The 14,608-nt window shown below is 39.1% G+C and overlaps 1 long non-coding RNA gene across 1 annotated transcript; it reads right to left on the bottom strand.

Moving 5' to 3' along the window:
• Positions 1 to 1,319: 1,319 nt before the first annotated feature.
• On the bottom strand, positions 1,320 to 7,495 carry LOC308706523. The gene is made up of 3 exons (XR_014032043.1): positions 4,378 to 7,495; positions 3,948 to 4,035; positions 1,320 to 1,518 (listed from the first exon to the last, which is right to left on the bottom strand). It is a non-coding gene; the product is annotated as an uncharacterized lncRNA (long non-coding RNA).
• Positions 7,496 to 14,608: the final 7,113 nt, after the last annotated feature.

The raw sequence follows: 14,608 nt of genomic DNA, 5'->3' as shown, positions 1-14,608 counted from the left end.
GTCTGAAGCTATTAATGTGTTTTACAGTCGCCTATAACACCACATTCACTATATAGATTTGAATGGACACCAATCAAATAATCTTTCCACCAAAAACACGGTCAAAAGGTGTGTTCAAGTCACCTTCTCCTAATTAACGGCAAATAAGTCACAAAAAAACCTTTCAATTTGATATAAATTCTAATATTTTTCCAGGAGCATTAATATGCATTCTGCATAACATTACCAAATATATCATTTAAGGTAGGACATTCCAATAAAACTTGGTTTAGCCAAGGAATACTTAAAAATCACAAAGGCAATTATAATAAATATACATGGGCAAGTCTTGTGTGCCCAATTTGACATCTCGTATATACAGTCTTTTCATTTCTATTTTTAAAATAATAGCAATGATCAGGTCTTTCATTTATAGCTGGATTCACTTCATATAATTAGTTATGGATACAGTCATCCCATTCGCCACTTTTTTGGAAACATACAAACTCAGTATAGGTTTAACACCACACCAGATGTTGGTATTTGACATTGTCATTCTCGGTTAATGGGCTTCCTTAGCAGCTTTATCTGCCTGTTCATTATCAGCCAGTCCCATATGACCCGGTATCAGATAAGATTAAAATCCTCTTTAAATATTCCACTTTTCCTATTATACTGGCAATTATGAGACACTCAGTCTGCAGGGACTCGATTGCTTGTGAGAAAAATTAAGAATGTACAAATAAAAAAAAATAAAAAGACTTGGCTCTTCCTTTTCTATTTGTTCTACAGATAAAAGCAATGCATGGACCTCAACTGTGAAAATGGAACCGTCTACACTAAAAAAACCATGATCATAATGTCATTGCAGCTTATGTTTTACATTAACTTAAAGCAAGTTGAATCTCTAAAAACTAAATTCTTTTCAGTTAGTTTAATATAAGTTAAATGTGACTTTTTGCAAAGTTTTCTAGATTATTGTGCAGAGTGATCTGTTGCATTTTAAATAATTGCAAAAAGCTTAATTTGCTCCGATGACCCCTTTAATCCAATAGAGAACCTGTGGTCAATCCTCAAAAGGCGACTGGGCAAGCTGAACTCCAAGCATTAATAAGGCAAGAATTGACCGCCATCATTCAGGATTTGGCCCAGAAGCTGATTTCCAGCATGCCAGAGTGAATTGCAGAGTTTATGAAGGGTCAATACTGAAAATATTGACTATTTGCATATGTTGAATGTTTTTTGCCAAAAAAGCCTTTAAAACTTATGAAATGCTTATTTTCCAGTATAAAAGAAACATGTGGACCTAAACATGACACCTAAATCAAAACAAATTTAAGTTGAGAACAGTGAAAATATTTTATTAATTTAATAGTGACATTTTACATAAAATATAAAAGACATTTTCCAAAAACTATTTGGAGTAGCAGTCTTTAGGGAATACCACAAGACATTGTCATTATCTCATTGTCCTTCATCTGCTTGTCTGTCTTGTTAGAAGTGGCATCATCAATGCTGTTCTTGTTCCTCAAGATACAACTGCAAAACATGAACATAATTAGTTCAATAAAGGTTATGTTGCTTCATATACCTCACAACATGAACTCAACTGGTTAGTTGACCCAGAAAAAATATTTTGGGACAACATGAGTAAGCAAATTTGTCTAGAGAAATGAACAAATTTCATTTTGTCCATCCACTGAAATCACAATCAAACTTATTTGATTAAGCCATATTTGATGTGCTCCGTGCATTACATTTACATTGATATGTGAATAAATCAGTCAGCTTAGAGCAATTGTCCCTTCACAATACTGAAGAGGATTAAGCAGCTTGGCTCAAATGGATTACTTATGTCTTTAAAAGTCGATATAATCTTTGAATACAAATGTTGATTAAAGGATGGACAAATTTAGAATATTAAAAATCTTAATGTGTATTCTGAAGATGAACAAAAGTCCTAAGGGTTTGGAACCACATGAGGCAGGTAAAACACATTTGAAAATGTAAAGCATCAAAAAAGGAAAGCATTCCTTAGGAGAGCAGGAAAATCGTTTAGTAAGTGCAACCTGCATAGAAATACTGCATACTGCTTAAGATATGAACAGTTTTTGTATACGGTTCAGCTAAATTAAGGCTCCGATATACTTCAAGCGAAATCGAAGAACAAACTGATGTGATGTCATTTCAAACAAAATCAGGCCAAAACTAACTTGCAAAAAACAGCTTGCGAAAGCGAACTTTCCAGAAAAATTGACTACAGCTGGTAAACATCTTTGTACTACCATTGGTCTGTGCAGATTATGTAATAGGTAGGTGTGCGCGGAGGCTCCACCTTCTTGCTCATGCTGTCGAGGTCAGATATCCGCAATTGAAAACATGAACACTGGAGAGCAGCTTTACAGTAGAAAATAGTGTACTGTTTTTCATGTTTAATACAGTAAAGCTGCTGATTTTTACCAATCTATTGTATAAAGTGCGCAATATTGACAAAAATATGTCTAGATATTTTCAGAGTTTTGTTGATAAAAATTAGATGATATTTTACTGATTGTGTTTTTGTACTGGTACCCTGGCTGGGTTAGGCCTGTTGTTCACAGCAGACCCACGAAGATATTCATATTTTTTATATTCTATGCAGTGGTCAGTTCACAGTAGTGACTGAAATTAACATTTTTATTAAGGGGCAATATTTGCCACCTTAAATCGATTTCCAGGGGCATTTTCACCTATATATGGACATTGTTTCTAAACGTATTTAGAGGTATGCATCACCTTTTATGTCAAATTCTAACATTCAAATTAAATTATATTAGAATAACACAGTACCAATGCCAAAATAAATGATTAAATTAAAATCCATCCTTGCAGTGCAGAGGTGACACAGAAGCGGCATCAAAACTGGCATTAGCCTACTATATTTACACTTCATTTACAATTGCATAAATAAAGCTATTCAATATTTAAATAATAATAATAATAATAATAATAATAATAATAATAATAATAATAATAATAATAATAATAATAATAATAATAATAATAATAATAATAATAATAATAATAATAATAATATATATATATATATATATATATATATATATATATATATATATATATATATATATATAAATAAAATCAGCGCTGCCTGTTGGACTACAGCTTCATTATGAAATTCTCGTCGGCGATATAAAGTGAAAATTGACAATATTGTGTCCAAAAAGTAACTCATAATGTTAACTTTATTGTTAATTTAACTGTTGTATAAAATAAATAGCACATTTGCAATTGTGCACAGGAAAACGTCACTCTTGCTCATGTGATATTCTAATATAACAACATATGATATAAATAAGACAAAAACTAATTTGGGGACATCTATAACTGCACTGACACATCACGCAGTGAAAGCAAGCATGAGAGAAACGCGATGTCAGCTCGCACTCGCAGTGCCTCGTACATAATTCAAACAATGATTACAATATCATAGTTCAATATCGCACACTCCTAAGCACATAAAGAATGAACTTACAACTGAACTGACATTTACTCGTTTTCTTCTCTCCTCTCGCGTGCAGGAGACAGACGTAGGCTAATATGCTGCCGTAAGTGACGCGAATTGTCACGTGAACAAGCGCTAATTAGATAGTTTTAATTTCGAAAGCATTTAGATAAGTCTAAGTCAAAGTGTCATCTAAAATTTAAGACCTTTCATAAGTAAAAAGACATTTTTTTAAAAATATATTTAAGACTTTTTATGGCCTTAAATTAAAAAAAAAAAATCGAATTTAAGACCTTTTAAGACTTAAGGATCCGCGGGGACCCTGATATTCATTTAAAGGATGGCGTTGGATGTTCGCTAACAGTATAATCGCTGGTCACGTGTTTCGAACTTCGCTGTGAGTATTATCGGGGCCTTTAGTCAGCAGTGAATTGTTTACATTGGCTACTACTGAAATCAGACTTACCTGAAAATAGTCGCATAGTTCATTACATCATACATATTTAAATCTGCAATCCATGATGGCCACAAGGTAAACAGCAAATATTATTCACCTGAAGGAACAAAATAAATTATATATTTAAAAATGGACAGATGCAATAAAAATGTTGAAATTGTCCATAAGAAAATTAGATGAAAACTACTTTGACTTGACAATATTAATGCAAAGACTGCTGTAGAGAAATCTTAAACCATTTTTATTGATTTAACAAGAAATATTGTCTGAGTTAGTTAATTTGTTTTATTTCACTTGAAGCCAAAAAAAAAAAAAATATGCAATAGTGCTAGTTTCTTAAGTAACAGTACTGCAAATACACATCTCGTGTACTAAATGTTGAACTAAATGTTTTATCTACAGCTGAGGGCATTTGTAAAGATTCTGATGTAAAACTTACAACTGCAGTTGTATATACAGCTGTGGCTTCAGCAGTTGCAGTTGATGGTTTTGTGGAAATGTTTTAGCTGCTGTAGCGGGCCTTGTAACCCTACTCTTCTTATGATCATTACAGCTGTGGATGTTTCCAAAATTCACGTTGAACTAACCAAAGTTGTTCCAGCAAAAGTGGTTCATAGGGCAGTAGTAGTTTTCAGAGTGATTGTAGTTTCAAAAATGGTAAGGCAGTAGCTGAAAGACTAGAATTCCTGTTGAACTGTGGATTGGATTCAACAGCGGATATTAAGGCAGGTGTAGTTTCAAGTGAGGTTGTGGTTTCCAATACAACTCCTGTTGAACTAACTGTGGGTGTTTTTTCTGCTGTTGTGGCTAAGAAAGTAATATCTCATGAAGTAGAAGTTTTCAGAGACATTGTGGTTTAAAAAGTTAACCTAGAAGTCGTTTCAGGTGAAGCTGTTGTTCTCAGTTATTACTGGTGTGGATGTTTCCAATACAACTCCTGTTGATCTAACAGTGGGTGTTTAAAGCAAAAGTGGTGACCAGAGTAGTAATTTCTACAGAAGTGGTACCTAAGGCAGTTTCTGCAGAATCAGTGGTTTCAGGTGAGGTTGTTGCTCCAGCAGTTGTCATTACAGGTATTGATGTTTCTATATTAATTTGTTGACTTAACTGAATGTATTGTTTCTGCAGTAGCTGGCCTTGTAACCCAGTCTTTTGTACTGTCATTGCAGTTGTACACGTTTCCAATATGGTACTGTCTACAGAAGTGGTGCCTAGGGTACTTCCTGCAAAAGCAGCAGATTTCTTCAGGTGAGGTTGTTGCTCCAGCAGTTGTCATTACAGGTGTTGATGTTTCTAAATTAATTTCTGTTGACTTAACAGAATGCGTTTCTGCAGTAGCTGGCCTTGTAACCCAGCCTTTTGTACTCTCATTGCAGTTGTACACGTTTCCAATATGGTACTGTCTACAGAAGTGGTGCCTAGGGTACTTCCTGCAAAAGCAGCAGATTTCTTCAGGTGAGGTTGTTGCTCCAGCAGCTGTCATTACAGGTGTTGATGTTTCTAAATTAATTTCTGTTGACTCAACTGAATGCGTTTCTGCAGTAGCTGGCCTTGTAACCCAGCCTTTTGTACTGTCATTGCAGTTGTACACGTTTCCAATAAGGTACTGTCTACAGAAGTGGTGCCTAGGGTACTTCCTGCAAAAGCAGCAGATTTCTTCAGGTGAGGTTGTTGCTCCAGCAGTTGTCATTGCAGGTGTTGATGTTTCTAAATTAATTTCTTTTGACTTAACTGAATGCGTTTCTGCAGTAGCTGGCCTTGTAACCCAGCCTTTTGTACTCTCATTGCAGTTGTACACGTTTCCAATATGGTACTGTCTACAGAAGTGGTGCCTAGGGTACTTCCTGCAAAAGCAGCAGATTTCTTCAGGTGAGGTTGTTGCTCCAGCAGTTGTCATTGCAGGTGTTGATGTTTCTAAATTAATTTCTTTTGACTCAACTGAATGCGTTTCTGCAGTAGCTGGCCTTGTAACCCAGCCTATTGTACTGTCATTGCAGTTGTACACGTTTCCAATATGGTACTGTCTACAGAAGTGGTGCCTAGGGTACTTCCTGCAAAAGCAGCAGATTTCTTCAGGTGAGGTTGTTGCTCCAGCAGTTGTCATTACAGGTGTTGATGTTTCTAAATTAATTTCTTTTGACTCAACTGAATGCGTTTCTGCAGTAGCTGGCCTTGTAACCCAGCCTTTTGTACTGTCATTGCAGTTGTACACGTTTCCAATATGGTACTGTCTACAGAAGTGGTGCCTAGGGTACTTCCTGCAAAAGCAGCAGATTTCTTCAGGTGAGGTTGTTGCTCCAGCAGTTGTCATTGCAGGTGTTGATGTTTCTAAATTAATTTCTTTTGACTCAACTGAATGCGTTTCTGCAGTAGCTGGCCTTGTAACCCAGCCTTTTGTACTGTCATTGCAGTTGTACACGTTTCCAATATGGTACTGTCTACAGAAGTGGTGCCTAGGGTACTTCCTGCAAAAGCAGCAGATTTCTTCAGGTGAGGTTGTTGCTCCAGCAGTTGTCATTACAGGTGCTGATGTTTCTAAATTAATTTCTGTTGACTCAACTGAATGCGTTTCTGCAGTAGCTGGCCTTGTAACCCAGCCTATTGTACTTTCATTGCAGTTGTACACGTTTCCAATATGGTACTGTCTACAGAAGTGGTGCCTAGGGTACTTCCTGCAAAAGCAGCAGATTTCTTCAGGTGAGGTTGTTGCTCCAGCAGTTGTCATTGCAGGTGTTGATGTTTCTAAATTAATTTCTTTTGACTCAACTGAATGCGTTTCTGCAGTAGCTGGCCTTGTAACCCAGCCTTTTGTACTGTCATTGCAGTTGTACACGTTTCCAATATGGTACTGTCTACAGAAGTGGTGCCTAGGGTACTTCCTGCAAAAGCAGCAGATTTCTTCAGGTGAGGTTGTTGCTCCAGCAGTTGTCATTACAGGTGTTGATGTTTCTAAATTAATTTCTGTTGACTCAACTGAATGCGTTTCTGCAGTAGCTGGCCTTGTAACCCAGCCTATTGTACTTTCATTGCAGTTGTACACGTTTCCAATATGGTACTGTCTACAGAAGTGGTGCCTAGGGTACTTCCTGCAAAAGCAGCAGATTTCTTCAGGTGAGGTTGTTGCTCCAGCAGTTGTCATTACAGGTGTTGATGTTTCTAAATTAATTTCTGTTGACTTAACTGAATGCGTTTCTGCAGTAGCTGGCCTTGTAACCCAGCCTTTTGTACTGTCATTGCAGTTGTACACGTTTCCAATATGGTACTGTCTACAGAAGTGGTGCCTAGGGTACTTCCTGCAAAAGCAGCAGTTTTCTTCAAGTGAGGTTGTTGCTCCAGCAGTTGCCATGACAGGTGTGGATGTTCCCAATGCAAACCCTGTTGAACCAACTGAGGGTGTCGTTTCAGTGGAAGTCCTCAGAGTAGTTGTTTCTGGAGAAGTGATGCCTAGGGTACTACTTTCTGCAGAAGTTGTTTTAGCCAACGTAGTTTCAACAGATGTTACGCCAAGTGTTGTCCCACCTAAGGATGTTTTTATAACAGTTGTCATTACAGGTGTGGATGTTTCCAATACAATTCTTGTTGAACTAACTGAGGGTGTAATTTCAGCAGCAGTAGTAGTAGTACCTGGGGTTGAAGTTATTGGAGAAGTTGTGCTTAAGGAAGTAGTTTCTAACAAAGTACTGCCTAAGGTACTACTTTCTGCAGAAGTTGTAGTTTTAGCCAATGTAGTTTCAACAGATGTTAAGCCAGGTGTAGTTACAACTGAGGTTGTTTTCATAGCAGTTGTCATTACAGGTGTGGATGTTTCCAATACAATTCCTGTTGAACTAACTGAGTGTGTCGTTTCAGGGGAAGTAGTCCTCAGAGAAGTAGTTTCTGTAGAGGTGCTGCCTAGGGTAGTACTTTCTGCAGAAGATGTAGTTTGAACCAATGTAGTTTCAACTACAGATGTTAAGCCAGGTGTAGTTACAACTGACGTTGTTTTTTGAGAAGTCATCATTATAGGTGTGGATGTTTCCAATTCAGTCAATGTTGAACTAAATGAGGGTGTCGTTTCAGTGGAAGTAGTCCTCAGAGAAGTAGTTTCTGGAGAAGTGCTGCCTAGGGTAGTACTTTCTGCAGAAGTTGTAGTTTTAGCCAATGTAGTTTCAACAGATGTTAAGCCAGGTGTTGTCCCACCTAAGGTTGTTTTCATAGCAGTTGTTATTACAGGTGTGGATGTTTCCAAAACAACCCCTGTTGAACTAACTGTGGGTGTCATTTCAGCAGTAGTAGTACCGGGTGTTGAAGTTATTGGAGAAGTTGTGCCTAAGGAAGTAGTTTCTGCCAAAGTAATGCCTAAGGTACTACTTTCTGCAGAAGTTGTAGTTTTGGCCAATGTAGTTTCAACAGATGTTAAGCCAGGTGTTGTCCCACCTAAGGTTGTTTTCATAGCAGTTGTCATTACAAGCGTTGATGTTTCCAATACAATTCCTGGTGAACTAACTGAAGGTGCAGTTTCAGCAGAAGTAGAGCCTAGGGAAGTAGTTTCTGGAGATGTGCAGGGTGGAGTAGTACATTCTGCAGAAGTTGTAGTGACATATGAGGTCGTTTTCATAGCAGCTGTTATTACAGGTGTGGATGTTTCCAATACAACCCCTGTTGAACTAACAGAGGGTGTTGTTTCAGTGGAAGTAGTCCTCAGAGAAGTAGTTTCTGTAGAGGTGCTGCCTAGGGTAGTACTTTCTGCAGAAGATGTAGTTTGAACCAATGTAGTTTCAACTGCAGATGTTAAGCCAGGTGTAGTTACAACTGAAGTTGTTTTCATAGCAGGTGTCATTACAGGTGTGGACGTTTCAAATACAATTCCTGTAGAACTAACTGAGGGTGTTGTTTCAGCAGTAGTTCCTACGGGAGAGGTTTCTGCAGAAGTGCTGCGTAAAGTGGTAATTTCTGAAGTTGTAGTTTTAGCCAACGTAGTTTTAACAGATGTTAAGCCAGGTGTTGTCCCAGCTAAGGTTGTTTTTATAGCAGTTGTCATTACAGGTGTGGATGTTTCCAATACAATCCCTGTTGAACTAACTGAGGGTGTCGTTTCAGTGGAAGTAGTCCTCAGAGAAGTTGTTTCTGTAGAAGTGCTGCCTAGAGTAGTACTTTCTGCAGAAGTTGTAGTTTGAGCCAATGTAGTTTCAACTGCAGATGTTAAGCCAGGTGTAGTTACAACTGAAGTTGTTTTCATAGCAGCTGTCATTACAGGTGTGGATGTTTCCAATACAATTCCTGTTGAACTAACTGGACCTTCAGTTTCAGCAGAAGTAAAGCCTAGGGAAGTAGTTTCTGGAGATGTGCAGGGTGGAGTAGTACATTCTGCAGAAGTTGTAGTGACATCTGAGCTCGTTTTCATAGCAGCTGTCATTAGAGGTGTGGATGTTTTCAATACAATTCCTGTTGAACTAACCAAAGGCTTTGTTTCAGCAGTAGTTCCTATGGGAGAAGTTTCTGCAGAAGTGCTGCGTAGACTGGTACTTTCTGAATCCGTAGTTTGAGCCAATGTAGTTTCAACTGCAGATGTTAAGCCAGGTGTAGTTACAACTGAAGTTGTTTTCATAGCAGCTGTCATTACAGGTGTTGATGTTTCCAATGCAATTCCTGTTGAACTAACTGGACCTTCAGTTTCAGCAGAAGTAGAGCCTAGGGAAGTAGTTTCTGGAGATGTGCAGGGTGGAGTAGTACATTCTGCAGAAGTTGTAGTGACATCTGAGCTCGTTTTCATAGCAGCTGTCATTAGAGGTGTGGATGTTTCCAATACAATTCCTGTAGAACTAACTGAGGGTGTTGTTTCAGCAGCAGTTCCTATGGGAGAAGTTTCTGCAGAAGTGCTGCGTAAAGTGGTACTTTCTGAAGTTGTAGTTTTAGCCAACGTAGTTTCAACAGATGTTAAGCCAGGTGTTGTCCCAGCTAAGGTTGTTTTCATAGCAGTTATTACAGGGGTGGATGTTTCCAATACAACCCCTGTTGAACTAACTGAGGGTGTCATTTCAGAAGTAGTAGTACCTGGGGTTGAAGTTATTGGAGAAATTTTGCCCAAGAAAGTAGTTTCTGCCAAAGTACTGCCTAAGGTACTACTTTCTGCAGAAGTTGTAGTTTTAGGCAACGTAGTTTCACCAACAGATGTTAAGCCAGGTGTAGTTACAACTAAAGTTGTTTTCAAAGCAGTTGTCATTACAGGTGTGGATGTTTCCAATACAATTCCTGTTGAACTAACTGAGGGCGTTGTTTCAGTTGAAGTAGTCCTCAGAGAAGTAGATTCCGGAGAAGTAGTTTCTGAAGTAGTTGTTTCTGGAGAAGTAGTTTCCGGAGAAGATGTAGTTTGAGCCAATGTAGTTTCAACTGCAGATGTTAAGCCAGGTGTAGTTACAACGGAGGTTGTTTTCATAGCAGTTATTACAGGTGTGGATGTTTCCAAAACAACCCCTGTTGAACTAACTGTGGGTGTCATTTCAGCAGTAGTAGTACCTGGGGTTGAAGTTATTGGAGAAGTTGTACCTAAGGAAGTAGTTTCTGTAGAAGTGCTGCCTAGAGTAGTACTTTCTGCAGAAGTTGTAGTTTGAGCCAACGTAGTTTCAACAGATGTTAAGCCAGGTGTTGTCCCAGCTAAGGTTGTTTTCATAGCAGTTGTTATTACAGGTGTGGATGTTTCCAATACAACCCCTCTTGAACTAACTGATGGTGTAATTTCAGCAGTAGTAGTACCTGGGGTTGAGCTTATTGGAGAAATTGGGCCCAAGGAAGTAGTTTCTGCCAAAGTACTGCCTAAGGTACTACTTTCTGGAGACGTAGTTTGAGCCAATGTAGTTTCAACTGCAGATGTTAAGCCAGGTGTTGTCCCAGCTAAGGTTGTTTTCATAGCAGTTGTTATTACAGGTGTGGATGTTTCCAATACAACCCCTCTTGAACTAACTGATGGTGTAATTTCAGCAGTAGTAGTACCTGGGGTTGAGCTTATTGGAGAAATTGGGCCCAAGGAAGTAGTTTCTGCCAAAGTACTGCCTAAGGTACTACTTTCGGGAGACGTTGTAGTTTGAGCCAATGTAGTTTCAACTGCAGATGTTAAGCCAGGTGTTGTCCCACCTAAGGTTGTTTTCAAAGCAGTTGTCATTACAAGTGTGGATGTTTCCAATTCAGTCCATGTTGAACTAACTGAGGGTGTCGTTTTAGTGGAAGTAGTCCTCAGAGAAGTGCTGCTTAGGGTTGTACTTTCTGCAGATGATGTAGTTTGAGCCAATGTAGTTTTAACAGGAAAGGTTAAGCCAGGTGTTGTTACAACTGAGGTTGTTTTCATAGCAGTTATTACAGGTGTGGATGTTTCCAAAACAACCCCTGTTGAACTAACTGTGGGTGTAATTTCAGCAGTAGTAGTACCTGGGGTTGAAGTTATTGGAGAAGTTGTGCCTAAGGAAGTAGTTTCTGTAGAAGTGCTGCCTAGAGTAGTACTTTCTGCAGAAGTTGTAGTTTGAGCCAACGTAGTTTCAACAGATGTTAAGCCAGGTGTTGTCCCAGCTAAGGTTGTTTTTATAGCAGTTTTCATTACAGGTGTGGATGTTTCCAATACAATCCCTGTTGAACTAACTGAGGGTGTCGTTTCAGTGGAAGTAGTCCTCAGAGAAGTTGTTTCTGTAGAAGTGCTGCCTAGAGTAGTACTTTCTGCAGAAGTTGTAGTTTGAGCCAATGTAGTTTCAACTGCAGATGTTAAGCCAGGTGTTGTCCCAGCTAAGGTTGTTTTCATAGCAGTTGTTATTACAGGTGTGGATGTTTCCAATACAACCCCTCTTGAACTAACTGATGGTGTAATTTCAGCAGTAGTAGTACCTGGGGTTGAAGTTATTGGAGAAATTGTGCCCAAGGAAGTAGTTTCTGCCAAAGTACTGCCTAAGGTACTACTTTCTGCAGATGTAGATTGAGCAAATGTAGTTTTAAAAGCAGATGTTAAGCTACTTGTTACAGAGGTCGTTTCCATAGCAGTTGTCATTACAGGCGTAAATGTTTCCAATACAATTCCTGTAGAACTAACTGAGGGTGTTGTTTCAGCAGTAGTTCCTATGGGAGAAGTTTCTGCAGAAGTGCTGCGTAAAGTGGTACTTTCTGAAGTTGTAGTTTTAGCCAACGTAGTTTCAACAGATGTTAAGCCAGGTGTTGTCCCAGCTAAGGTTGTTTTCATAGCAGCTGTCATTACAGGTGTGGATGTTTCCAATACAATTCCTGTTGAACTAACTGGACTTTCAGTTTCAGCAGAAGTAGAGCCTAGGGAAGTAGTTTCTGGAGATGTGCAGGGTGGAGTAGTACATTCTGCAGAAGTTGTAGTGACATCTGAGCTCGTTTTCATAGCAGCTGTCATTAGAGGTGTGGATGTTTTCAATACAATTCCTGTTGAACTAACCAAAGGCTTTGTTTCAGCAGTAGTTCCTATGGGAGAAGTTTCTGCAGAAGTGCTGCGTAGACTGGTACTTTCTGAATCCGTAGTTTGAGCCAATGTAGTTTCAACTGCAGATGTTAAGCCAGGTGTAGGTACAACTGAAGTTGTTTTCATAGCAGCTGTCATTACAGGTGTAGATGTTTCCAATATAATCCCTGCTGAACTAACTGAGGGTGTCATTTCAGTGGTAGTAGTCCTCAGAAAAGTTGTTTCTGGGGAAGTGCTGCCTAGGATAGTACTTTCTGCAAAAGTTGAAGTTTGAGCCAACGTAGTTTCAACAGATGTTAAGCCAGGTGTTGTCCCAGCTAAGGTTGTTTTCATAGCAGTTGTTATTACAGGTGTGGATGTTTCCAATACAACCCCTCTTGAACTAACTGATGGTGTAATTTCAGCAGTAGTAGTACCTGGGGTTGAAGTTATTGGAGAAATTGTGCCCAAGGAAGTAGTTTCTGCCAAAGTACTGCCTAAGGTACTACTTTCTGCAGATGTAGTTTGAGCAAATGTAGTTTTAAAAGCAGATGTTAAGCTACTTGTTACAGAGGTCGTTACCATAGCAGTTGTCATTACAGGCGTAAATGTTTCCAATACAATTCCTGTAGAACTAACTGAGGGTGTTGTTTCAGCAGTAGTTCCTATGGGAGAAGTTTCTGCAGAAGTGCTGCGTAAAGTGGTACTTTCTGAAGTTGTAGTTTTAGCCAACGTAGTTTCAGCAGATGTTAAGCCAGGTGTTGTCCCAGCTAAGGTTGTTTTCATAGCAGTTATTACAGGGGTGGATGTTTCCAATACAACCCCTGTTGAACTAACTGAGGGTGTCATTTCAGAAGTAGTAGTACCTGGGGTTGAAGTTATTGGAGAAATTGTGCCCAAGGAAGTAGTTTCTGCCAAAGTACTGCCTAAGATACTACTTTCTGCAGAAGTTGTAGTTGTAGGCAACGTAGTTTCAACAACAGATGTTAAGCCAGGTGTAGTTACAACTAAAGTTGTTTTCAAAGCAGTTGTCATTACAGGTGTGGATGTTTCCAATTCAGTCCATGTTGAACTAAATGAGGGTGTCGTTTCAGTGGAAGTAGTCCTCAGAGAAGTAGATTCCGAAAAAGTAGTTTCTGAAGTAGTTTTTTCTGGAGAAGTACTTTCCGGAGAAGATGTAGTTTGAGCCAATGTATCAACTGCAGATGTTAAGCCAGGTGTAGTTACAACGGAGGTTGTTTTCATAGCAGTTATTACAGGTGTGGATGTTTCCAAAATAACCCCTGTTGAACTAACTGTGGGTGTCATTTCAGCAGTAGTAGTACCTGGGGTTGAAGTTATTGGAGAAGTTGTGCCTAAGGAAGTTGTTTCTATAGAAGTGCTGCCTAGAGTAGTACTTTCTGCAGAAGTTGTAGTTTGAGCCGATGTAGTTTCAACTGCAGATGTTAAGCCAGGTGTAGTTACAACTGAAGTTGTTTTCATAGCAGCTGTCATTACAGGTGTGGATGTTTCCAATACAATTCCTGTTGAACTAACTGGACCTTCAGTTTCAGCAGAAGTAGAGCCTAGGGAAGTAGTTTCTGGAGATGTGCAGGGTGGAGTAGTACATTCTGCAGAAGTTGTAGTGACATCTGAGCTCGTTTTCATAGCAGCTGTCATTAGAGGTGTGGATGTTTTCAATACAATTCCTGTTGAACTAACCAAAGGCTTTGTTTCAGCAGTAGTTCCTATGGGAGAAGTTTCTGCAGAAGTGCTGCGTAGACTGGTACTTTCTGAATCCGTAGTTTGAGCCAATGTAGTTTCAACTGCAGATGTTAAGCCAGGTGTAGGTACAACTGAAGTTGTTTTCATAGCAGCTGTCATTACAGGTGTAGATGTTTCCAATATAATCCCTGCTGAACTAACTGAGGGTGTCATTATAGTGGAAGTAGTCCTCAGAAAAGTTGTTTCTGGAGAAGTGCTGCCTAGGATAGTACTTTCTGCAGAAGTTGTAGTTTGAGCCAAAGTAGTTTCTGCAGATGTTAAGCCAGGTGTTGTCCCACCTAAGGTTGTTAGTATAGCAGTTGTCATTACAGGTGTGGATGTTTCCAATTCAGTCCATGTTGAACTAAATGAGGGTGTCGTTTCAGTGGAAGTAGTCCTCAGAGAAGTAGTTTCTGAAGTAGTTGTTTCTGGAGTAGTTGTTTCCGGAGAAGATGTAGTTTGAGCCAATGTAGTTTCAACTGCAGATGTTAAGCCAGGTGTAGTTACA

This window comes from Scardinius erythrophthalmus (assembly GCF_964197995.2).
Source record: "Scardinius erythrophthalmus genome assembly, chromosome: 18".
In the NCBI taxonomy this organism is placed as follows: Eukaryota; Metazoa; Chordata; class Actinopteri; order Cypriniformes; family Leuciscidae; genus Scardinius; species Scardinius erythrophthalmus.
The sequence above is the reverse complement of the archived record's forward strand: the minus strand, read 5'-3'. Positions and strand labels throughout refer to the sequence as shown.